Here is a 24,859-nt window from a genome sequence, read left to right on the forward strand (position 1 = left end):
ACACACTGACGTGTTGTTTTTCACCCATCATCTCACCTGTACAGAAACTCCAGACTGAACCATGTGTGAGGCCCTCTAGTGGTGGACGCCCAGCAGTCATCATCCAGTAGGAGGCTGGTACCTGTTTGCTTAGTTAAATCCAGGTGGCCAGTGTTGTTTTGGCCAGGTATGGGGGTATTTCCCTCTTTAATCAAGAGCATAATGGTTTGATCTGAGAGCAGGATTTCTTGTTTTCATGCTCAAATATCATCTTGCTTGATTAAAGAGGTAAATGCCCCTGAAGTCAGGCCCTGTGTTACGCTGCTCAGTCCATAATCCCACCTTTAAGAGGCCATGTTGGTTGTAGATGTCGTCTGCCCAGCAGAACGTGGTCAAACACACACTAAACCAACAGAAAAGCTAAACAAAGCACTGAGAGTGAATCCCTGAACAACTGTAGATTAACGCACCTCCATGAAATCATATCACTTCTTTAAACTCTTACTGAATTTATTACATGAAAGTACATAAACTATAGATTTAATAATGTCTGTTTCTGTCTTAAGAGAGAAAAGTACATGATTATTATTTCTTCTGCTTAATTCTAATAAAGAAATTTTATTTTCATCATCACAGAGACTTAAAAGATGCAGCAAACACTCTGCTGTATGTTTTACTTTAAACTGAACAAAGAACCCAGACTGAACCCCAACAAACCATAGAAGTGTAACAGCGTGTGAGGCCCTCTAGTGGACGTTGTGGAGTATTGCGTTGTCTTTGCTCCAAAGGCTTTTGTACAGAGTTTTGCTGTTTCCTGTCACTGTGGGCTGCAGAGCACAGTAGTACACAGCAGAGTCAGACACATGAAGCTTCTGGATCTTCAGAGGAACTGATGATTTGTCTCTGATCTTAGCATCAAATCTGTCTTTGCTGAACTCTGGATCATTCTCTGCTGTGGTTGATAATCGTTTCAGCATGTACTTTGGGAAACTATTTACTTCTTGTTTGTACCAGAGTAATGTAGCTGTATAACTGGTAGTAAAATTACAGCTGAGTGTAACATGGTCTCCTTCAGCAGCAGTAACATCTTCTCTTGGCTGGGTCACTGTGTCTTCTCCTTTACACTCTGAGGAAGAACAGAACATGCAGAGGAAGAGATGAATCAATAAAGATGATTGATTAAAGGAGAAGAATGAGCAGCTTTAAAGAGTTCTATTCCATGTAGAATAGATGTCATTTCCACTCATCATTGTCACTTTGAAGCATAGAAGGTGTTTTTACAAGGTAACAAATGGCAGCAGAAATGATGTGCTGTGATTTTCTGTAGAATGAACATTAAAAGCTCTTCATGTACAGCTCAGTAATGTGTTCAAGTGTTTGAAGAGGAAACATGTTGAGTTTCTATCTTACCAAAGAAAAGAGCAGCCAGAATAATCCACAGCCAATGTTCCATCTGTACAACAAGGTTTCAATCAGCAGGAGAAACTAGCTGATGTTCAACATTCAGTCTGACAATTGTTCTCTTCACAGCAGCTCTTCTTATTGACAGAAAGCTTGAACACAGTGCAGAAGTAGAGCCCCGCCTACTTCATCATGTGGCCTCTAGTGGAGGAAAAAGTTCACTTCAACAGGGAGGAAAAAGTCAGTTTTACTGTCAGTTCTGCAGCAGATCTGCATCAGAGTCCAGGATGTGTGGAAGGGGGGCCGAGCAGGGAGAGAGTTCAGCATCCTGACAGCCTGGTGGACCAAGCTGTCCCTCACTCTGCTGGTCCTGGTCCTGGTCTACAGGCTCTGCAGTCTCCTTCCTGATGGCAGCAGAGTGAAGAAGCTGTGTGACGGGTGGGTGGGGTCTCTCTCCATGCAGAGGACTTTACGGGTGAGGAGAGGTGGAGATGTTTGCAGGGAGGGGAGCGAGGCACCGACGATCTTCTCAGCTGCTCTCACGATGTGTTGGAGGGTCTTCCTGCAGGATGTGGAGCAGGCGTCGTACCACACAGTGATGTTGCTGGTCCGGACGCTCTCCATGGTTCCTCTGTAGAAGGTGCACATGATGGGGGCGGGGCTCTAGCTTTCCTCAGGTTATGGAGGATGTAGAGGTGCTGGTTGGCTTTCTAGGTCAGTGATGTGGTGGTGATGGTCCAGGAGAGGTCCTCTGTGACGTGCACACCCAGGAACTTGGTGCTGCTCACTCTCTCCACCGTAGCAGCATTGATGGTCAGAGGTGCATGATGGGGGCGTGGTCTCCTGAAGTCCACAACCATCTCCTTCGTCTTCTCCACGTTCAGAGAGACATTGTTGTGTTCACACCACAAGACCAGGCAGTTCACCTCGCTCCTGTAGTCTGTCTCATCCTCGTTGCTGATGAGACCCTCCACAGTCTGGATGAGGAGGTTGGAGCTGTGTGACGGTGTGCAGTCGTGGGTCAGCAGAGGGAAGAGGAGGGGGCTCAGCACACATCCTTGAGGGACCCCGTGTTCAGTGTGGTGATGCTGGATGTGTTCCTGCTGACCTGAACTGCCTGTGGTCTCCCGGTCAGGAAGTCCAGCAGCCAGTTGCACAGTGAGGTGTTAATTCCCAGCTGGTCCAGTTTCAGAATGAGCTGTTGGGGGATGATTGTGTTGAATGCTGAACTGAAGTCTATGAACAGACGTAAGAGTCTTTGTGTCCAGATGTGTGAGGGCTGTGTGGAGGGCCGTGGAGACGACATCGTCGGTCGAGTGGTGGGACCGATATGCAAACTGGAAGAGGTCCAGGGAGGGTGGGAGGACAGACCTTATGTGTTTCAACACTAGCCGTTCGAAGCACTTAAGAATGGGAGTGAGGGCTACCGGAGGGTAGTCATGGAAACAGGAGGACGACTTCTTTGGGACAGGGATGATGGTGGTGGTCTTGAGGGATGTGGGGACGACAGCCTGGCTACGCAACATGTTGAAGATGTCCATTAAGACATCCTTGAGCTTCCTGACACAGTCCCTCAGCACAAGACCAGGTATGTTATCAGGACCAGAAGCTTTGCGAGCATCGATCCTGCTGAGTGTCCTCCTCACACTGTCCAGCATCAACACCTGTTCTCCAGGAGGGGGTGGAGACTTCTGTACAGGTGTGCTGTTGTGTGCCTCAAAGCGAATGAAGAAGTGATTTAGCTCGTTTAGCAGATATGTGGAGCTGTCACAGGTCTGCAGGGGGTCTTGTAGTCCATGATGGTCTGTATCCCTCACCACAGGCTCTGTGTGTCTCTGCTGTCTCTGAAGTGATGAGCTTTCCTCCTGCAGTCCTGCTTCTTTACCTCTCTGATGCTGCATCACCGGTTGGTCCTTGCTGTCCTCAAACCCTCCTCATCTCCTGCTCTGAAGGCAGCGTTCCGAGCCTTCAGCAGCCTCTGGACCTCCCCTGTCAGCCTTGGCTTCTGATTGGCCCGAATAGTGATGGTCTTGAGTACTGTTACATCATCAGTACACTTGGTGATGTAGGCAGAGACGACGTTGGTGTACTCCTGGAGGTCTGTGTTGTTGTTGCAGGGGCCGTCCTGCTTAAACACACTCCGGTCTGTGGTGTTAAACAGTCCTTAAGTACCTCCAGGGACCCTTCCAGCCACACAGGTACCTCTCTGAGAACTGGTTTGGTGACTTTAACCAGTGGTCTGTATGCTGGCGTTAGCATGACAGTGATGTGGTCAGAGAAGCCGAGGTGTGGGAGGGGAAGGGCCTCGTAAGCTCCTCTCTGGGTGGTGTAAACCCAGAAGAAAACCAGCCGTCCAGCAGCGCCTCAGTGAGCTGTTCACAGCTGACACCTAAAGGAAGAGAAAACTCGTTTCCATCACAGCATTTCTGGCTGTGAATCTGGGGAAACACTGTATTGTTGTGGTATTTCAGAAATGCATGTAGATGTGTCAGATCAGATTATTACAGTAATCTGATTACTCCCAGATAGCTGATTTTGATTGTCAAGTAAATGGACTCAGTGTTTTATAAAAATAGTTATCTGATAAAGTCTCTAATATTCAATAACAAAAGGTGGTGTTACACAATTAGCTGTAAATTAATGGATATTGAATCGGATTTAATCCAAATTGAATAAAAACAGGCCGTTGTGAATGGAGTGGATTCAGGAAGTTAGTGATGATACCAGCCCTGTTGGCTGGTAGTTTAGGTTTTCTCCGTTTTCTCTCTGCTTTCCTGCAGTTTCTTTTCAGCTTGCTAATTTCTCCACAGCGTTTTGGATTTTCCTCTGAAAGTTTTGTTTTCAGTGGAGCTGCTGAGTCAAAGCCGACTTTAGTCTGTGGTTAAAATGGTTAACGATAAAATGACATGATGCAGGTAAATCTGAGCAGGAGTTTGCTCTGAAAGATTTGCTCGACAGTCATCGGACATTTAAAAGAGCCATGTTGAGCGATGCAGGAAAGTTGGGTTGGGAGATTGTTGATGTGGGTTTTGTACATTGAGCTGTATAAATGTGAAGGAGACGTGTGACAGTAGAAGTGTATGGATATGGAGAGGGAGGCTTATAATGTCTGCTGGTGATGTGCACTGGTATATGATGAGTCAGAGAGGAGGGGCTGACTGGGGAGATGTGTTCTGGCTGGACCATCAATCAGAGAGAGCTTTGCAGGAGTGGAGGGTAAGTTCAATGTTCAAGGTGAGGAGATGAGAACCTGTTTGATTCGGTGTGAGCCGTCGGCTTTGAAAAGGTGTGGTCTGTTGTAGAAATAGGTGAAGTTGTCATGGTATGGAATATTGATGGCGTGACAGTAACCTTTGAACCAGATGTGAAGATGTCGGATGCGACTGATCTCGATGTCTCCAAAACGGGGTGAAGGTAGTGGACCGGAAATTATACAGTGTTTATTTAACTGTTTGATGTTGTTGATGAGGATGATGAAATCCATCTTTAACGTCTCTGACTGTTGGAACTTGAGGTCATTTGTGTCTGCATGTATTACCATCATGGAAGCTGAGGGGTGGTGATGAGAGAGTTGGTGGGCGGAGCTGCTAACACCTGAGTGGCAGGATGTGTGGCACCTGTTCACATGGACATGTGGGACAACTGAATCCCCCACGATGAGCACGTGAAGGCCAGCTCCAGCTGCCTAGAGTCTCCAGGTAGAGGGACCTGCAGCACCAGAGGGCAAAGCGGTGGCCTCCATGATGGCAGCTGCAGCAGTGGATGCAGGAGGAGAGGGGGGAGCTCCAGCTTGAATGGAGGTGCATTCTTCACCATGACCACGACAAGTCTCGGCATGTCCCTTTACCAGGAGCTTTCAATGCCTCGCCAATGAGGAACGCTGGGATGACCGCCGGGACTCGACCACCCTGGTCAACGCTAGAGATGGGATTTTTGGCTCTTTGAAGGGAGCCGGATCTTGAGGAGCCGTTCCTTTCAAAGAGCCATTCAAAAGACTGGCTCGTTCTCACAATATCTTACAAAATTTCACAATATATAAGAATGACAAACAATCAAAATATGTACCTATATGAAATCTACTATACAAGATTAAAAAAATATAGGAAAAATATAGATTAAAAAAAGGATAAACCTGAGCAGTCAGTGCAAATAGGGTTAGGGGCGTGTGTTTGTGTGTATACATTATGTGTGTGCGTGTGACTGTGTGAAAGATTTCATTGAGTGTTTTTATTCTTATGTTTTTATTCATGTAAAGAACTTTGTGTTGCTGATGGCATGAAAAGCGCTCTATAAATAAAGTTTGATTTGATTTGATTTGATTTGATGAAGACAGTGTCAGAAATTTGTATATAAAAAGAATGGCTCACAAATGAACGGCTCACAGCTGTGAAACGGTTCCCATCGTTCATTTTAAAGAGTCGTTCAAAAGAATCGATTCGTTCATGAACGTCACATCTCTAGTCAACGCCGAGCCTGCAGCCATGGTAAACACAGAATCACAGCTGGGCATCCTCCCGTCAGACAACACCTGGAAATGGTTGGATAAAACCAGGCCAGAACCGTTGGAGACTTTCATGGGGCAGCAGACAACCTTCAGACCAAGAATGTGGATGGTGATCGTGGAGCTGTAAGAAGGCTGGGGCGAGGTAGCAGGATCCCAAGGTACGGTGTCCTGGAGAGCAGCTTTCAGTGATGCTATCGACTGCTATCGCCACGTCCATCAGGAAGTTCAGCTGCTCATTCTTAGACCTCAGGTCTAAAGATGGGATTTATGGATCTTTGAAGAGAGCCGGATTTTAAGGAGTTGTTCTTTTCAAAGAGCCATTCAAAAGACTGGTTCGTTCTCACAATATCTTACAAAATTTCACCATATATAAGAATGACAATCAAAATATGTACCTACCTACAGGGTGTGCAGAATTATTAGGCAAGTTGTATTTTTGAGGAAAAATTTTATTATTGAACAACTACTATGTTCGCAATGAACACAAAAGACTCATAAATATCAAAGCTGAATATTTTTGGAAGTTGGAGTGGGGCGTTTTTAGTTTTAGTATCTTAGGAGGATATTTGTGTGTGCAGGTGACTATTACTGTGCATAATTATTAGGCAACTTAACAAAAACCAAATATATACCCATTTCACTTATTTATTTTCACCAGGGAAACCAATATAACAACTCAAAATTTACAAATATATATTTCTGGCATTCAAAAACAAAACAAAAACAAATCAGTGACCAATATAACCACCTTTCTTTGTGAGGACACTCAAAAGCCTGCCATCCATAGATTCTGTCAGTGTCTAGATCTGTTCACGATCAACATTACGTACAGCAGCAACCACAGCCTCCCAGACACTGTTCAGAGAGGTGTACTGTTTTCCCTCCCTGTAGATCTCACATTTGATGAGGGACCACAGGTTCTGTATGGGGTTAAGATCAGGTGAACAAGGAGACCATGTCATCATTTTATCTCTTTTAGTCCTTTTCTTCTTCACAACTTCAGCTCAACCAATCAGATTGTTTCCTGCTTCCACAGCAGCTCTGTCTCTGTCTCTGATCTTTACTGCTTCATTTCTCTCTTGTCTTTGTCATCAGTCCAATGACTCAACAATCAGAGCTTTAACAGTGTGTGAGGCCCTCTAGTGGATGTTGTGGAGTATTGCGTTGTCTTTGCTCCAAAGGTTTTTGTACAGAGTTTTGCTGTTTCCTGTCACTGTGGGCTTCACAGCACAGTAGTACACAGCAGAGTCAGACACTGCAGCAGAGGAGATCACCAGATCCAATTGTTTCTGTTCTTTAATCACTTTAAAAGACAGTCCAGGAACTGAAGGAGAAATGTCTCCTCCTGTTCCTGTGTGAGAGATCAGGAATTCTGGTGGTTTTCCTGGATATTGTCGATACCAGAAGAAATAATCACCAGCAGCTGGTGTGTTAGAGTAAGTGTAGGACAGAGTAACAGAGTTTCCTTCTAAACGGGACTCTTCATTCTTGACTGCAGTGAGTTCTTCACAGCTGACACCTAAAGGAAGAGAGAAGTCAAATAAGTGAAGAAGAAGCAGAAAATCCAAAAATGGATGTTTTAAAGAACCAAACAAACCTGTTAGAATGACTAGAAACAGCAGAGTGAATCCAAATGTCTGCAAAGACAGCATGTTGAATAAAGGTGATGTTTGTGGTTTGTGTGTTGAACTGTGTTGAATGTGGAAGTTTGTGTCTCTTCTATAGTTCAGTAACAGCTCAGCTCCTCCCTGAATCTCTCCAGTTACCATCTGTGATGTTCCAGGCTCCTTGTAAGTGTTTTAGCTCCACCCGGTGGTTACATGTTTACTAGCAGGATGAAGTAGTAGTATTGAAGTAAGTTGCACAATATTAACCAGGACCAGTCTGGTTGAGCTCTGCTAGCCTTTCTCTAAAATGAACTACCAGTACAGGAACTACCTGTGAATGAGTACCTGTACAGGTGAGTTACTGAGGGTTCCTCCACGGTTCCTCCTTGACTGGATGTAGAAGTTTGCTGAGCGGTAAGAGTGTTAAATATGATATACGGGTCTGAACGTATCTCTCATCATATCACTGTTTAGGGCCTTTGATTAACTGGTCTCAGCCTCAGACAGTCTGACATTTAATCATAAAGTCTGATTATTGGTTGAGATTTCTAGACAGACTTTGCTCTTCATGAATGATGTTAAATTTGTCTGAGAGCTGATATCAGCTGGATCCAAAAGGTTTAGTTAATAGTAGAGGAAAATACTTCACATGCAACTTTAATCTCACAGCACACTGAAATCTGTTTTCTTGTGTTTACATTTAGTTTAACAAGAGAGGTGGAAAAGCTGTCAGAAAGCCGACTGATGAAGATAAACAAGTAAAAATCTTGTAAGTTTGCTTCCACGTCCCAGTCATCTTGTCAGGGTTCGGGCTGGGGTTGGGATTTCCCAGCCGCCTCTGAAGGCGTCTTTCCTCTAGCTCTGATTGCTTTGCACTAATTGCTAATGCTCTCCACCTGTGTTGCTCTCTAGAAAAGCAGTAGTTTCACTGCTGCTCACTGCCGGATCTTGAGAGTTGCTCCTGAACTTTGCAGCCCTTCCCTTCGGCCTGTTGACCTGTTTTCTCCCTTCCTGGAGTTTCTGTACCTGCCTGCTTCAGCCTGGTAACTCTGGCTCTCTTTTGGCTGTGTCAGACCACTACTGTGTGTTTTTAACATCACCAGGCCTCGGTGTGAACTGTGAGGAAACGATATATTTCTTCTGAAGTGGCTGCAGATTTTATTGATATTTTAAACCAAACTCCTGCTCAGATTTTACCTGAGATCCTGTAAATGAGTCTTCCTCACACAGAGGAAGTGGTGGAGTTCCTCAGGGTTCTGTGTTTGGATCGATGTTTTTCATGATGTACATGCTTCCTGCTTCTAGCTACATGAGGGTCCAAGGCAAAAGGCTGTGTGGGGCCCAACTCTGACAGGATAAGTACTTTATTAAATTAAATTAAATATAGTCTGCAGCTCACTTACACACAACGCACTCGCTCCTTTACAAAGAGAAACAGGAGAAAGTCTACAAACACTAGAAGCAGGTTAGTAAATAGTAAAAGGCTCTTATAAAAGTCAATAAACAGCTACAAAGATGTTTAATCCGGTAAATGATTCACCAACAAGCCAGAATCTATTCCACTTTACAAGCTGAACAGCCTACAGCTGTCATATCTTCTCATTTTAGAATGAAACATGTAGTCGAGCCTCTCAAACAACAGAACTGATCAACACTTATTACTCAGGTCAATAATCCAGAGCCACAGTAGTCCAGTATAATTACCAGTAGTCCTAATATTTATCAATCACTTAATAAATAATGTGTGTTTTTATAAAGCAAAGCAATAACTTACTTCTAATCAGGGCAAATAAAAAAGTCTTTAAACCTAATTTATCAATCATGAGTCATTTTAAACTCATGAGTCAGTCAGTCGCTCCCACGTAAAAGGTTTGTTTTATTTTAACCAGCTTTCATGGATCAAACACTAAAGCTGGTTTATGAGAATACAACCCTGAGCTAGCTAACTAGCATTTAGCTGATGCATCTGCAGCTCTGTCAGCATCTCCCACACCTTTGAAGAGCTTGCTCCACCTAGGGGGTGTTCCACCTGGGGGGTGCTCCACCTGGGGGGTGCTCCACCAGCGTAGCTACAGAAAGCCAGGCTGTAAGCGGAAAGCCTCGCTTGAAGTAACACCAGCTCTGAATTAAGGCTAAAGTTGTGCCACTAACACATTTCAGCTGCATCTAACTGAATCTAATCCAAGCGAGGCTTACATGGCCTGGTTATGTTGGAGGTCCTGAGGAACGAGTGGACGGTGGAAAAGCGGAGCAGCAGAGAAAGAGAGCAAACCGAGAGCTTCATTTTCTCAGCAGCTGAACAAAGAAAGCTGATGGAGATCAGTGACGTGCGGTGGGTTCATGGCTGGTGAGGCACCGACTCCTCTGGAGTCACATTTACATTGTAAGAACTGAAAAGAGCTTCTTATTTCACTGTTCATCCACCAGCGTGAAACTACGCCCTCTGGAGGTGAGACAGAGTACTGCTGCCTCCTGACCGCACGTCACTGCTGGATAAGATGTACTGGCCCTGCTCAGTTTATTAATGATCCAGTAATCAATATGCATCATCATATAATGTCAATATATTATTGTGTGTGTGTCTCTCTCTCTCTCTCTTTAAACACCCTCGGCCTGTATGGACGGGGCTCAGCTGATCCCAGTTTTACTGTTAGCCAACCAGAGGCAGTGGAGGTCGGGTTCCTGAACCTGGGGAGGGTTAATAAGGTGTTAATTAGTTTTAATGAATACCATGTTCTTTTTATTTCATGTTCAGTACGTGTATAGTCATGTTTCTTTAGTTACATCGGCGCTGACAGATTTATTGATTATATAAGACAAAGTAGTGATATGATAACAAGTGTTTTTATTTTACTTTAATACCAGAATGAGGTGGGAGCGCAGCATTCTACCAGGTGGAACTTTGCTTTAGGGAATCTGTATCTTTGACACACAGCTAAGCTAAGCTTGAACATTAGCCTGCCCCGAGCAGGTTAGTTCTGGTGCATCAGTTACCATGGTTACTCAGCGGCATTCACATAAACCACCTTTATGGAACAGAGCTCTCTCTGAAATGATCCAGACTTATCAAGATAAGCCCGGCTTTCCCTTAATCCAGCTTTGTGGAAACCCCCCTGGTCTGGTTGGAGGTTTTCATGAATCCAAGTTCTTAACAGTTTTGGCTCCAGACACATCTCAGATTTTCTGGCATGTTCTGATTTCTTAGTGTTATGTTCTCAACAGGCAGCTGTTCATCTTAATGCGCCTGTTGGTTACTGTGTCTTTAAGGGTGACAGTAGCGATGTATGGCAAAAGTCGTAAAGTGTGTAGTGTGCTTCAGTTGAATAAACGCCACAAACGGAGCAACACGCAGTGGTTATTGAGTCCTGCACAAACACAATTGGCGAACGAGGATGTCTGAACTTGCCTTGCCGCCTCCCCCACCTTTTTTACCTGTTCCCGGCGACCCAGCTGGTCCCTGGGAGAGGTGGCTGCAGTCCTTTGAGGATTATTTGCTGGCGTTGGGACACGTGGACTTAGCAGAAGCAAGGAAGTGTGCGCTCCTGCGCCATTGTCTCTGGTAGGAGGGACAGCGAGTCTTCACCACGCTCACCTTGTCGGATGATAAGTACGCCACAGCCACTGCCGCTTTAAAGGCGCATTTCAGCTCTGGGAGGAGCTGGCGCATGCACCGCTTCGAGTTTCGTCAGAGGTCTCAAAAGCCGGGTGAGACCGTTGCCCAGTTCGTGTCAGCTTTATGTGAGCTGGCTAGGCTTTGTGACTTTGGGTTCCTGGAAGATGGACTTACGCAACAGCTACCTACAGGTCCTTCTGGCAGAAACCAGCATGGACCTCACAGCGTTTGTCACACATGTGGGACTTTTCAGATTCAAACGCATGGCATTTGGACTCTCATCAGCCCCGAGCTGCTTTCAGAAGATAATGTCGCTCATACTGGCTGGTATCGAGGGTGTCTCCATCTACCTGGATGACGTGGTCGTGCACGCACCCTCCGTCACCCTGCATGATGCTCGCCTGGTGCAAGTCTTCCAGCGTTTTGAGCAGCATGGGGTCACTCTGAATGCTGAAAAGTGCTCGTTCGGGGTCGAGGAAGTCGAGTTCCTGGGGTTCAGGCTCTCGAAGGAGGGCATCACCCCGATTATGTCCCACACTGAGGCCATTCTGTCCATCCCAGACCCACAGTCGCCATCCCAGTTGTCTTCCTTCCTGGGAATGGCTGCCTACTACCTCAGGTTCATGCCACGCTTCTCGGGCTTAACAGCTCCCCTGCGCAAGCTGCTCAGGAAGGAGGCCGCGTGGGACTGGACCCCGGCTTGCCAGGAAGCCGTGCGCACCATCAAACAGCAGCTCCCGTCACCGCCCACGCTGGCCCATTTCAGCCTGAACGCGCCCACCTTAGTCACCTGTGATGCTTCCGGAGTGGCGCTGGGCGCTGTGCTCTCCCAGACTCAAGATGGGGTGGAACACCCAGTGGCTTTCGCCTCACAAGCACTCACTCCAGCGGAGCAGAGGTTTTCTGTGGGGGAGAGGGAGGCCCTGGCCTGCCTGTGGGGTTGTGAACGCTGGCATGTTTACTTATTTGGGAGGTCGTTCACCATACGCACGGACCACCAAGCGCTGACGGCACTGCTGGCAACCCAGGGCTCGGGACACAGGCCTATGAGACTCTTAAGGTGGGCTGACAGGCTGAACCAGTACAACTTCAGTCTGGAGTTTATGCCTGGGCGGGCCAACATGGTGGCCGACCTCCTGTCAAGGGCTGTGTCTGTGTCAAAAGAGATTGGCGGAGTGTCATCAGATCCTGAGGGCGATGAAGACTGGGTCCAAATCCTGCACGGGCCTCTCAGTTCAGTAGTCACCCTGGAGGAGCTGCAGCAGGCCTCAGCTGCTGATGAGGTCCTCACGATTCTCCACACCTACGTCCGGGACGGCTGGCCTGCCAAAGTGGAGGATAGGCTTCTCCCCTGCTACCGCTTCCATGATGAGCTCTCCTGCTGGGGGGCAGTGTGCCTGACATTGAGGAGCTGGTGTGTAACTGTGCCTGCTGCCTTCTGAGTGGGAAAACAGGCCAGCCTGCCACAGCCCCTCTCACCCCGACGCCCTGGCCGCCTTCACCCTGGGAACATATCCAGGTCGACATCTGCGGAGAACTTCATGGGGCATCGGCTCATGCCAGTTACCTGCTGGTGGTGCACGATCTTCATTCGAAATGGCCAGAGGTTTTTCAGTTAAACTCCATTACTGTGCACACCATCGTCGACCACCTGGACAACCTGTTTGGGCGCTGGGGCCTCCCAGGTGTGGTCACAACTGATAACGAACCCCAATTTACATCAGCTGAGTTCACAGAGTTTCTCACACTGCGGTCCAGCAAGCACATCAGGACAGCAGTGTATCACCCAGAGAGTAATGGCGGCTTGGAAAGACTGAATAAAACTCTGAAAAATGGTATCAGAGCATGTCTAGAGGAAGGGAGGACCTTCAGCGATGCTCTCAACCAAACTCTCCTGACCATCTGGGCCTCCAAACATTCCACCACCGGAGTGTCACCTGAGTTGCTCATGATCGGACGTGAACTTCGGCAACCACTGGACTGCTTGAGAGCTGAGCCTGCTTCTGTGTGCGGGAGCCCAGGGCTCCAGATTGCTAGAGCTAAGGTGAGAGATTCCCAGGCTCGGATGAAAAAGAAGTATGATGCCACACACAGAGTGCAGAGCCCCTCGTTTTCAGCAGGGGATTGGGTCAGGATCAAACGCCTCCACGGCCAAAATAAGCTGCAGTCATACTGGTCAGAGCCCCTGCGGGTGACTAAGCAGCTCGGGCCTGCCACTTACAGACTGGAAAACGGGACTCGTTGGCACGCAAACCGTCTGCATAGAGTCCGCAACCCCGCTGCACCAGCATCACCCCTGTCGCCGGCAGCGTTAGGTTGGCAGCCCAAGGCCAGGAGCTAATCGGGTGGGGGATGACCCACCAGCGCCACTCAACGCAGCTTCACCAACATCACGCCCCCAGAGGATGAGGGCCTGCCTGTCTCTCATGGGGACTATGTGACAGGGTGATGATGACACTGGGTGATTTGAGGGACGAATGTTTGCTTAAGTTCCTGGGGGGGGGGATGTTATGTTCTCAACAGGCAGCTGTTCTCCTTAATGTGCCTGTTGGTTACTGTGTCTTTAAGGGTGACAGTAGCGATGTACGGCAAAAGTCGTAAAGTGTGTAGTGTGCGTCAGTTGAATAAACGCCACAAACGGAGCAACACGCAGTGGTTATTGAGTCCTGCACAAACACAATACTTAGATCATCTGGAACAGTTTTACCTGCAACTTTGGGGACATGTTTGTGTATTTTATGCTCCAGAAATGTGGAAGAAAATTGTATATTTTGGGTAAATGGTGACGTCTGTCTTACTCTACTCTCCTAACACTGCTGATTCACTCTGCATCATTGTCTATAAAACCTTATAGGTTTGAGATTTTATTTGTTTAAGTGGAAATATAAACTCTGCTTTTCAGCACTCTGCAACCTCTGCTTGGTTTTCTTCATTTTATCTTCTCTATAACACATTTTAAAACATTTTCTATTCTTTCCAAAGCTCTATGAAGCACATTGTTGGTGAGTTTTTCTATTAGAATAATTAGTGTTTGCAGCTGGAACCACAGAGACTCTGATACAACAGGAATGAGCAGAATCCATCTGATATGAAGCTGTGGTCTGAATACCACTTCCCTCCTCTTTTCTCGTTTAACACAGCAAACAATCCGGGATTTAAGAAACTCATCAACACTTTGGACAAATGGCATCACTGCCATCTTAACACCATTTTAGTGGACTGTCTCTCCTGCCCTGTATGATGAGTGTGGTGAGGGTGTGTGAAAGACGGACCTGTGGTCAAGCCGTATAGAAATGTCTCGGTACCTTTTTATTGACGCGGATTTTAACGTGAAAACGAAATGTCTTCAGACTATTTTTTTTCCAGATCACACCGGGCAGAACATAGCTGCTGGTCTGAGACAAACAATAGCTATGGGGACCTGGTAGAAAGAAACTAGTCTGTATTACCACAGTAAACACTTAAAATGTCTTAATGACCCCCCCCCCCCCCTCTTTCTCTAATCGTGTTAAATAATCGAGATCTCAATATCAATCAAAATAATCGTGATTATCATTTTTCCCATAATTGAGCAGCCCTACCTTCCCAGGTATACCGTCTGGGCCGGCAGCTTTCCTGGGGTTTACAGTCTTCAGCACCCGTCTCACTTCATGTTCCTGAAGTGTTAGTGTGCTGCTGCTGGAGTTTGGTGGGTGTAGAGTGGTTGCTGTGGGGTTTACTGCTTCGAAACGGGCAAAGAAGTGGTTAAGTTCCTTTGCTAGGGAAGCATCAGCACCCACAGTGATGGAACTATTGTTTCTGTAATTTGTGATGTGTTGGATTCCCTGCCACATCTTGCTGGGGTTATTTTCAGTGAAGTACTCATCTATCTTATTTTTGTAGGCCACCTTGGCTGCTTTAATGCCCCTCTTCAGGTCAGCTCTGGCCTCGCTATACAGGGTCCTATCACCAGACCTGAAGGATGAGTTGTGGCGTTTGAGAAGCTCCTGAACTTCACTGGTCATCCAGGGTTTTTGATTAGGGTAGATCCGTATCCGTTTATTAACTGTAACAGTGTCCACGCAGGTTCTGATGTAGAAAAGCACAGTCTCTGTGTGTTCCTGTAGGTCCTGCTGATCGAATAAATCCCAAGTGGTGAGTTCGAAGCAGTTCTTTAGCTGAGAGAGAGCTCCCTCAGGCCAGGTTTGAATTATCTTTGTTTGTGGCTTTGTTTGTCTTCGCAGGGGGGTGTAAGTGGGGGTGAGTGACAGGCAGAGATGGTCGGATCCGGAGAGATGGGGGAGGCTCTGTAAGCATGTTTAATATTGGAGTAAACATGGTCCAGTGTATTATCCCCCCTGGTAGCACAGTTCACGTACTGGATGAATTTAGGAAGCATAGTCTTTAAACACGCTTGATTGAAATCACCAGCCACAATGAAAACTCCACCAGGGTGGACTAGCTGTTTGTTTAGAATAGCGAGCAGGAGGCTAAGGGCTGAGCTAACGTTAGCATCCGGGGGTATGTAAACAACCGTCATAATAACTACCGTGAGCTCCCTCGGTAGATAAAAAGGCCTACATGAGACTGCTAGGACCTCTAAATCAGGAGAGCAATGCGTGTCAATGATCCTGCTGTTGTTACACCATTTGGTATGCACGTAAACACAGAGTCCCCCTCCTCTGCTCTTACCCGAGTCCCTGTTTCGATCTAGCCGGTGTAGCGTGCGGTCCGTCAGCTGAACTGCGGCATCCGGAATCAGCGGATGAAGCCACGTCTCCGTGATGGAGATAATGCTGCAGTTCCTCACGAAGTAGTTTGAAGCCAACTGTAACTCCAACTCGTCCATTTTATGGATGACGGATCTGGCGTTTGTGAGGAAGACACTTGGTAGCGATGGTCTGTGAGGATGCTTCCTCAGTCTAGCATCATGGCCCGACTGGCATCCTCGTTTCTGCTTCCTTTCTCTACGCCGTCTCCGTCGCTTCGTAGGTAGGCTGACCATCCACGGAGAACCTGGTGGTCTCATTATGTTTGTTGGTATGCTGTGAGTCCGCTGATACTCGCTTGTTATGTCTAAGTTGGTACTTAAACCTATATCAATCAGGTACTGGCGGCTGTAGGATTGTGTTGCCTTGCTAACTGAGCATAACAGTGAAAGAACAAATAGCAGAAAAAACAAGAATAACAAACACACCAACTCGGAGAGCTGCGAGCCGCTGCACTCCTGCGCGCCGCCATCTAGAAGAAAAGATGAAGTCATGTCCATTAGCTCCTGTGTGGCTGAATTGCTGTATTTATCTTCAATGTAGACAAGAGCTCTTGACTTTATTTCCTTGGTAAGATCTGTGTCCTCATCGCTTCTAGTCAGAGTTGATGTTCTCAGGAGATGGAGAACTGGCTTCAGGTACGACACACTTACATAGGCTTCACCAGACAGGGCATCTGTAAATTCCTGAAGAGGACCAATGGCTTTGTTTATTGATTCAAGGACTTCTGTGTCCTGCCAAGTGGGGACCAAGTGACGTGTCTTCTTGTCTTCAGACAGAACCTGAGACAACGCTTTGCTCTGCTCCAACACCCTCTCAACCATTTTTTGCCTTGAGCCCCATCTTGTTGGACACTGAAATTAGTGAGTGTTCAGGTAAATGTAATTCTTGCTGTGCCATTTTCAGTGCTGTCTTCTTTTTCCAGCGATGAGAGAAGACACCAACCATCTGTTTGCAAAGTCCTGTTGCCCGTTTAACTCTTGCATCATCTTTAACAACATTTTCTGGACCAAAAAAAAGAAAAAAAACAAGAACATAAACCGTAAATGAGCATTACAGGCTGATAATGTTATAATAATGGAAAACTTCACAGGGCAGATTTTAGCAAGAGAACAAAAGAAATCCAATAGAAAGCATTAAAGAAATAAGTGATCAAAAGCACATAACACATTATTCATCATCTAATATTTATGTAAATATCTTATCATTATTAGGCTAATTATATAAATAATTTCTAAGGGTTTCAAGGAAATACAACATAAACAGAAAAACTACTGACTATACTGAGTACAGGTTGCACACATTCATATAAATAAACAAACACACACACACACACACATATGTATGTATATATAATATACTTGCCAATTGCAAGATGCAGCCTGTGTCCAACACATTGAAGTCTGGTCCATTCATTAAGTTCCACAGCTTTGATGACATTTGCTGCATTGTCGGTTGTGATGCACGTCTGGGCCTCTTCTTTCAGACCCCAACTTGACAGACACTCTCTCAATCCCAGGGCAATATTCTCTCCAGTTTGGTCAGTGGGAAAGTACGCTGTCTGCAGACAGCGACTTTTTAATTCAAAGTTATCATTTATGAAGTGCACGGTGAAACTAAGATACGGTTCGGTCGTTCTGCCACATATCTGTAGTTGTGGCGTAATACTCCACGTTTCAGCTCTGTTAACACTTTTTCTTTACACTCTGCATACAGCTGTGGGATGGCAACCTGGCTGAAGTAGGTGCGGGAGGGAATTGCATATCTTCTGTCCAGCGTGCTGAGGAGGTTTTTAAATCCATGTTTGGTGACCGTGTTAACAGGCACCATGTCCTTGGCAATATAGAGCGTAATGGCAGTCGTTATCGCCTGGTGTCTTTTGCTGGTCTTGTCATACAGAGTTACACTTTGAAATGATGCTGTAATTGTAGACTGTTTGCTACAGTGGGCCTGAGGATCATTTTCACTTGACTTTTCACCAGACTTTTTTGTCATGCACTCATCATGCAAAAGCCTGTGGTGATTTTTTTAAGTGCCGGTATAAGTTAGTTGTGTTTCCTCTAGACGTTGCAACTTTAGTGCAACAGGTTTTGCACAGTACCTGTTTCTGGTGCACATCTGCAGCCTCAAACCCGAAATACTCCCAAATGACCGACGTACTGTTTTTCTTGGGGTTTAAAATCCCCAACTCCGCTTCTGGTTCTGCTGAAGCCATTTTTAAACACGTAAAGATTTCAAAGCGCAAGGAGCATGTTAATACTGATTGGTTAGCATGACCTGTCCACGAGCAGAATGCTGCCTCTGATTGGTGAGATTGCCAGGATGGTAGGATTACGGCATGTATGTGTAAAATAGTTGACACAACAGATCCTGGGTCAGTCAGGAGCGCTGTAAAAACCGCAGCTTTGATGATCACGTGATCGCGTCGTCTGAAATTGCAATTTTGATCAGAAAACGATAAATCGTTCAGCCCTAGTCTAGTGTCCTGGTGCCAAGTCCACATGTTGGCTTTCTTATGCCTGAACATGGTGTTCGTTATGGACAATCCATGACAAGCACAGAAGTCCAATAACAAAACACTAATCAGATTCAGATCAGGGGGGCCTCCCAACACCCCTTTTCTTCCAAGGACTCCAAAAAGAGTGGATACTCTGAACTGCTGTTCAGTGCATGAGCACAGTCAGGACCCGTCCACTCCATCTGAAGGCGGAGGGAGGCTACCCTCTCATCCACCAGGGTAAACCTCAACGTACAGGCACCATGTTGGGGGGCAATGAGCATGCCCAAACCTGGAGCAACTCCACAATACACAAGGTCCAGCCCTTCTTGAGGACGGTGGTTCCAGAGCCCAAGCCGTGCATTGAGGTGAGTCCAACTACAACTAGCTGGAACTGCTCAACCTTGTGCACCAGCTCAGACTCCTCATCGCTACAGAGGTGACATTCCATGTCCCTAGAGCTATCTTCTGCAGGCAAGGATCAAATCTTCAGGGTCCTTGCTTTCGGACACCACCCAGCTCATACTGCACCCGATACCTATGGCCCCTCCTGCAGGTGGTGAGCCCACGGGAGGGTGGCCCATGTCACCCTTTCAAGCTGAGCCTGACCAGGCCCCATGCACAAAGGCCCGGTCACCAAACGCTCCCATCTGTGCCCCACCTCCAGGCCTGGCTCCAGAGGGGGGCCCCGGTGACCCATGTCCGAGCAAGGCAAGGGAAACATGGGTCCATATTTTTCGAAATCATAGGGGTCCATTGCAACGCGTTTTGTCTGGTCCCTCCCTTAAAAACCTGTTTGCTATAGGTGACCCTACAACATATCTCCTAGGATCATCAGGATGTCCAGACCCCCCCACCATGGTAAGGTGGCGGCTCAGGGAGGAGTTATACTTTATCCTTAAATGAAAATCAAAGGTCAGGATTTAAAGGGTTAAAGTTTGTTCTGTAAGCCCTCCGGTCTCTCATCCTACACCCTGGGTCTTGTCTTGTATGGTAGATCTGGGCCTCTATTGCTCTTGTGCTCAAGGCCTGCTCCCCTGCAGCTATGATCAGTGCCTCTGTGCTGTCTTTTGCCTTGTTTCCATTGAGCGGTTCAGTTCATGCCGGTACAGTCCGGTATGTTAGTCCAGCCCTTTCTAGCCATTGGTAGAATTTCTCGATATCAGCCAATTCAGTTATCTGTTGGTGGTACATCCCATGGAGGGGCTTTTTCTCCCATGATGGTTCCGCCATCACCACTTGATCTGTTTTCCACTGCCCGAGACATTCACTGAGCGCTTCCTCTGTTGAGGCCATCTTCCTGATGTATTCAAGGATGTTGGATGTTTCATCCCAGATAGTGGCACTCCTCTGCCTCCTTCCTTGCGCTTAGTGTACAGTCTCAGGGTGCTGGATTTGGGGTGGAACCCTCCATGCATGGTCAGGAGCTTTCGTGTTTTCACATCTGAGGTCTGAATCTCTTCCTTTGGACAGCTTATTATTCTGATGACCGGCAGGGCATAGCTGTTAATTGCCCGGACCTTGTTCTTGCCATTGAGTTGACTCCTTAGGACTTGCCTTAGTCCTTGGAAGTATTTGGCTGTGGCTGCTTTTCTTGTGGCCCGTTCGAGGTTGCCATTTGCTTGTGGGATTCCAAGGTAATTGTAGCTGTCCTCAATGTCTGCTATTCTGCCGTCTGGGAGTGAGACCTCTTCTGTATGGACTACCTTCCCTCTCTTTGTCACCATCCACCCACACTTCTCAAGTCCAAATGACATTCTGATGTCATTGCTGTAGATCCTGGTAGTGTGGATCTGTGAGTCAATGTCTCTCTCGCTCTTAGTAGAGGAGGTGACTGATGGTGGACCCATTTCTGAGTTGGTATCCATAGCCAGTCTTTGTGATTATTTGGCTGAGGGGGTTCAGACCTATGCAGAACAGCACAGGGGACAGGGCATCTCCTTGGTATATGCCACATTTGATGGACACTTGTGCAATTGGCTTGCAGTTGGCCTCAAGGGTGGTCTTCCACTGCCGCGTTGAGTTTGCAATGAAGGCTCTTAGAGTCCTGTTGATGTTATACATCTCCAAGCATTCCATGATCCATGTGTGTGGCATTGAGTCATAGGCTTTCTTGTAATCAATCCAGGCAGTGCACAGATTGGTATTTCTGGTTCTGCAGTCCCAAGCGACTGTTCTATCTACCAGCAGCTGGTGTTTTGCTCCTCTGGTATTTTTTACCAATGCCCTTCTGTGCTGTGCTCATGTATTGATCCATGTCCCCACTTATCTTATCCGCTATGATGCCTGACATGAGCTTCCATGTGGTGGGGAGACAGGTTAGTGGCTGATAGTTGGATGAAACTGTTCCCTTCAGGGAATCCTTCTGGATCAGGATTGTCCGATCTTCAGTTAGCCATTCAGGGTGGGTCCCATCCTTTAGCAGCTGGGTCATTTGTGCTGCCAGGCGCTCATGGAGTGCAGTTAGCTTCTTCAGCCAGTAGGTGTGAACTATACATATATATTTATGTATATATATAATTTTATTTATTTATTTATTTTTCTACTATGTTTTTTTTAGGTAGTTGAACTTAAAACAAAAATCATTATCAATGGAAAAGTCACAATATATTGAAGTGGTGACGAAGGGCAAATAAATATTTTAAGAATTATATTGTTAAGAACATTGTTTAGTCCCCGATATGTCCAGGTGTAACATAACACTACAACATCACTAGTTCTCTAATCTCTACTTTGTACATCAGGAGGAAAATTTTGGTTCAGTTGAAACCAAACAACATGGGAATAAGAAACAAAAACAACAATAAGAAAAAATGCATCTAGATCATCCATTTTCTTTCACTCATTCTCTCTTGCTGGTCTGGCCCATGGCCACTCCCACTAACTCTTCTCCTCCATCTCCTCCTCCAGCTTCTCCTCCTACCCCTCCTCCATCGTCTCCTCATGCTCCTCTCTGTGTTTTGTTTCTCCATGAAACAAGTAGCAAAGCAGTAATGTGCAGCGTGCACGCCTCCAACACCCTCCTCCTGTGTGACGCTAAGATGATGTTCTCCTCCTAAAGGGGGGAAACATGATCGCCGCTCTACATGGAGACTACTCCCTTCCTCTACTTAATAATATAAATATTAAGTCCCATTTTTTCTTTTTTGGGAACCCTAATAATTAACCTAAACTAAAATCTTTCTTCATGTTTTTCATTTGTCCCTTTATCCCTCCAGAGGTTCCACATCAATATGTCTACAAGGTGGATGAAGCTCTTCAAGATGACCAGCAGCTGTGCAACCAGAACTCAAACCTGGACCAGGAGCAACCAGAGTCTGCTCGTATTAAAGAGGAAGATGAGGAACTCCTCAGCAGTCAGGAGGAAGAGCAGCTTTGGCTGAAGGATGAAACTGATCAGTTTTCAATACCGGCTGCTCATGAGGAAGATGGTCACAGTGATCCAGAACCAAACAGGGACCATACTCCCTCTTATAGCCCTCCTGCAGACCAACATTCACCTTTAGAGGAAAGCATGGTTGAAAACTCAGGACCAACAACGTGTGCAGATACAGAGCCAGAAAAGAGCTGTCTAACGGAGACAAATGAGAACGTAGGAGAGTCCTTTCTGTTAGAAAGTCATTGTAATGAAAGAGATGAGAAACGACATTCCTGCAAGTTCTGTGGGAAACAATTTAAAATTAAAAGTAAGTTAAGTGTTCATCTAAGAAATCACACAGGAGAGAGACTGTACTCTTGTCAAAATTGTGGGAAATGTTTCACTCAAAATAGGTATTTGGGGAACCACATGACAACTCACACAGGTGAGAAGCCATATTCTTGTCCAACATGTGGGAAATGTTTCAGTCGAAATACTCATTTGGGGTACCACATGAGAATTCACACAGGTGTGAAGCCAATTTTTTGTCCAACATGTGGAAAATGTTTCAGTCAAAGTACTCATTTGGTGAACCACATGACAACTCACACAGGTGTGAAGCCATTTTTTTGTCCAACATGTGGAAAATGTTTTGGTCGCCAGGATACTTTGGTGCGTCACATGAGAATTCACACATGTGAGAAGCCGTATTCTTGTCCAACATGTGGAAAATGTTTCAGTCAAAATGAACATTTAAAGTACCACATGAGCTCTAACAGAGGATGTCAAAAGCCGCCTTCTAGATTTGTTAACCTAAAATCCCTTGAAAGACAAAAAACAGTCCACAGAGATGGGAAACAACTTTCCTGCAAATTCTGTGGGAAACGATTTAAAATTAAAAGTCGGTTAATTGTTCATGTAAGAACTCATGCAGGTCAGAAGCCATATTCTTGTCAAATATGTGGGAAATGTTTTAGTCAAAATTGTTATTTGTTGAGTCACATGAGGATTCACTCAGGAGAGAAGCCATATTCTTGTCAAACATGTGGGAAATGTTTCAGTCAAAATACTCATTTGGTGTACCACATGAGAATTCACACAGGTGTGAAGCCATTTTTTTGTCCAATATGTGTAAAATGTTTCGGTCGCCAGAGTACTTTGGTGCGCCATATGAGAATTCACACAGGTGAGAGGCCGTATTCTTGTCCAACATGTGGAAAATGTTTCAGTCAAAATGAACATTTAAAGTACCACATGAGCTCTAACAGAGGATGTCAAAAGACACCTTCTATATGTGGGAAATGATTCAGTCTAAATCACGTGTCAAATTTAAGACCCGCGGGCCACATCCGGGTCGTGAATGAACTATCTTTGGCCTGCATGATCATATCTAATCACTATTAGAGCTGGCCCGCTGATACAGCACACGTACCACCATAATACTACAAGTCCCACAATGCACTGCTAGTACGTTTACAATCACAGGCCTGCAAACGAGTACCTCACCGATTCTCCAGAAACCTGACGGAGCTGCTCACCTTTGTCAGCAACCCCTCTCCCCAGAAAATGGCTAAAGGAAAAGTGGACTTTGTAAACAGAGAATGTGTTTGTGGATGTAAAGGACAAAGCTGTGTGTCTTCTGTGTGGAGACAGAGAGGCTGGAATGAAGGACTACAACGTAAGAAGACACCTTGAAATGAAGCACCACCACAAATACAAGCATCTGGAAACAAAGACTCCAGAAGTAGAAGAGGTATTAACCCTTTAGACTCCCGAGTTTTTCGAAGTTTTTAAGGGAAACTGAGAAGAAATGTTGAATATGAACCAGAGTTTGAGTAGTAGTAGAAGTAAAATTACGCATCTAGTTTCATATTGGTAGCCGTATTAGACACTTAAGCTATGATGAATTTACATACATACATATATATATATATATATATATATATATATATATAATCTACAGAGAAAACTCATTGCAGCTACTTCTATCAGTGATTTTGTTCTTTCAGTAACTACCCACAACTGGTGACCATAAGGTGAAGGGTAGGAACGTAGATCAGCCAGTAGATCTAAAACGTCACCAACAAACTCCTTCTACACCAATACAGACTGATGCAGAGTCTGTATCGATCTGCCTGTCAATCTCACGCTCCATCCTTCCCTCACTCATGAAAAAGATAAGAACTCCTCCACTTGGGCAGGACCTCATTCCTGACCTGGAGAGGACACCCTTTTCTGGCTGAAGACCATCGTCTAGTTTTTGGAGTGCTGATTCTCATCCCAGTCGCATCACTCTCAGCTGTGAAGCATGCCAGCGAGAGCTGGAGATCACGGACTGAAGAAGCCAACAGAACCACATCATCTGCAAAAGGAAGAAACTCGAGAGGCGTCCTGGGTTCACCAAAACTGGATCCCCTGAACACCTCAGCTGATCCTAGAAATTCTGTCCATAAAAGTAATGAACAGAATTGGTGACAAATGGCAGCCTTGGAGGAGTTCAACCATCACCGGAAACGACTGTTTTACTGCCGGCGATGTGGACCAAGCTCTGACACCGGTTGTACAGGGACCGGACTGCTCGTACAAGAGGGTCCGGCACTACTCCCGGAGTACCCCCCACAGGAGTCCCCAGGGGACACAGTCAAACGCCTTCACTAGGTCCACAAAACACATGTAGACTGGTTGGGTGAACTCCCACGACCCCTCTAAGACCCTGAAGAGGGTTTAGACCTGGTCCACTGTTCCAGGACCGGGATGAAAACCACACTGCTCCTCAATCCAGGGTTCATCTATTCAATGGACCCTCCTCTCCAGGAGCCCTGAATAGATCTTTCCAGGGAGGCTGAGGAGTGTGATCCCCCTGACATACACACTCACATTACTTGTACATAGAAAACAAGATACTGTGGTAGTTTTTTTTTTACATGTTATTTCTTAAGTAAAGTCTCATTTTATCTTATCTTATCATTATGTATATACTATGTTCGGATTCTTGTAGTAAAGTAATAAAAATATGTATTTTATTAGAGTGTAATGATGTAGAAAACAGTGATGTTTACTTTATTTCCACCTGTACAAAGAACCCAGACTGAATCCTGACAAACCATAGAAGTGTAACAGTGTGTGAGGCCCTCTAGTGGACGTTGTGGAGT

General features: G+C 45.9%; 2 long non-coding RNA genes across 2 annotated transcripts; one reads left to right on the forward strand and one right to left on the reverse strand.

The window, feature by feature from the left end:
- Positions 1-1,042: 1,042 nt before the first annotated feature.
- On the reverse strand, positions 1,043-24,859 carry LOC121645214. The gene is made up of 4 exons (XR_006011385.1): positions 24,850-24,859; positions 16,831-16,841; positions 14,488-14,499; positions 1,043-1,105 (listed from the first exon to the last, which is right to left on the reverse strand). It is a non-coding gene; the product is annotated as an uncharacterized LOC121645214 (long non-coding RNA).
- LOC121645207 lies at positions 3,820-18,325 on the forward strand. The gene is made up of 3 exons (XR_006011377.1): positions 3,820-3,831; positions 9,590-9,600; positions 17,886-18,325. It is a non-coding gene; the product is annotated as an uncharacterized LOC121645207 (long non-coding RNA).

This window comes from Melanotaenia boesemani, chromosome 8 (assembly GCF_017639745.1).
Source record: "Melanotaenia boesemani isolate fMelBoe1 chromosome 8, fMelBoe1.pri, whole genome shotgun sequence".
Classification (NCBI taxonomy): domain Eukaryota; kingdom Metazoa; phylum Chordata; class Actinopteri; order Atheriniformes; family Melanotaeniidae; genus Melanotaenia; species Melanotaenia boesemani.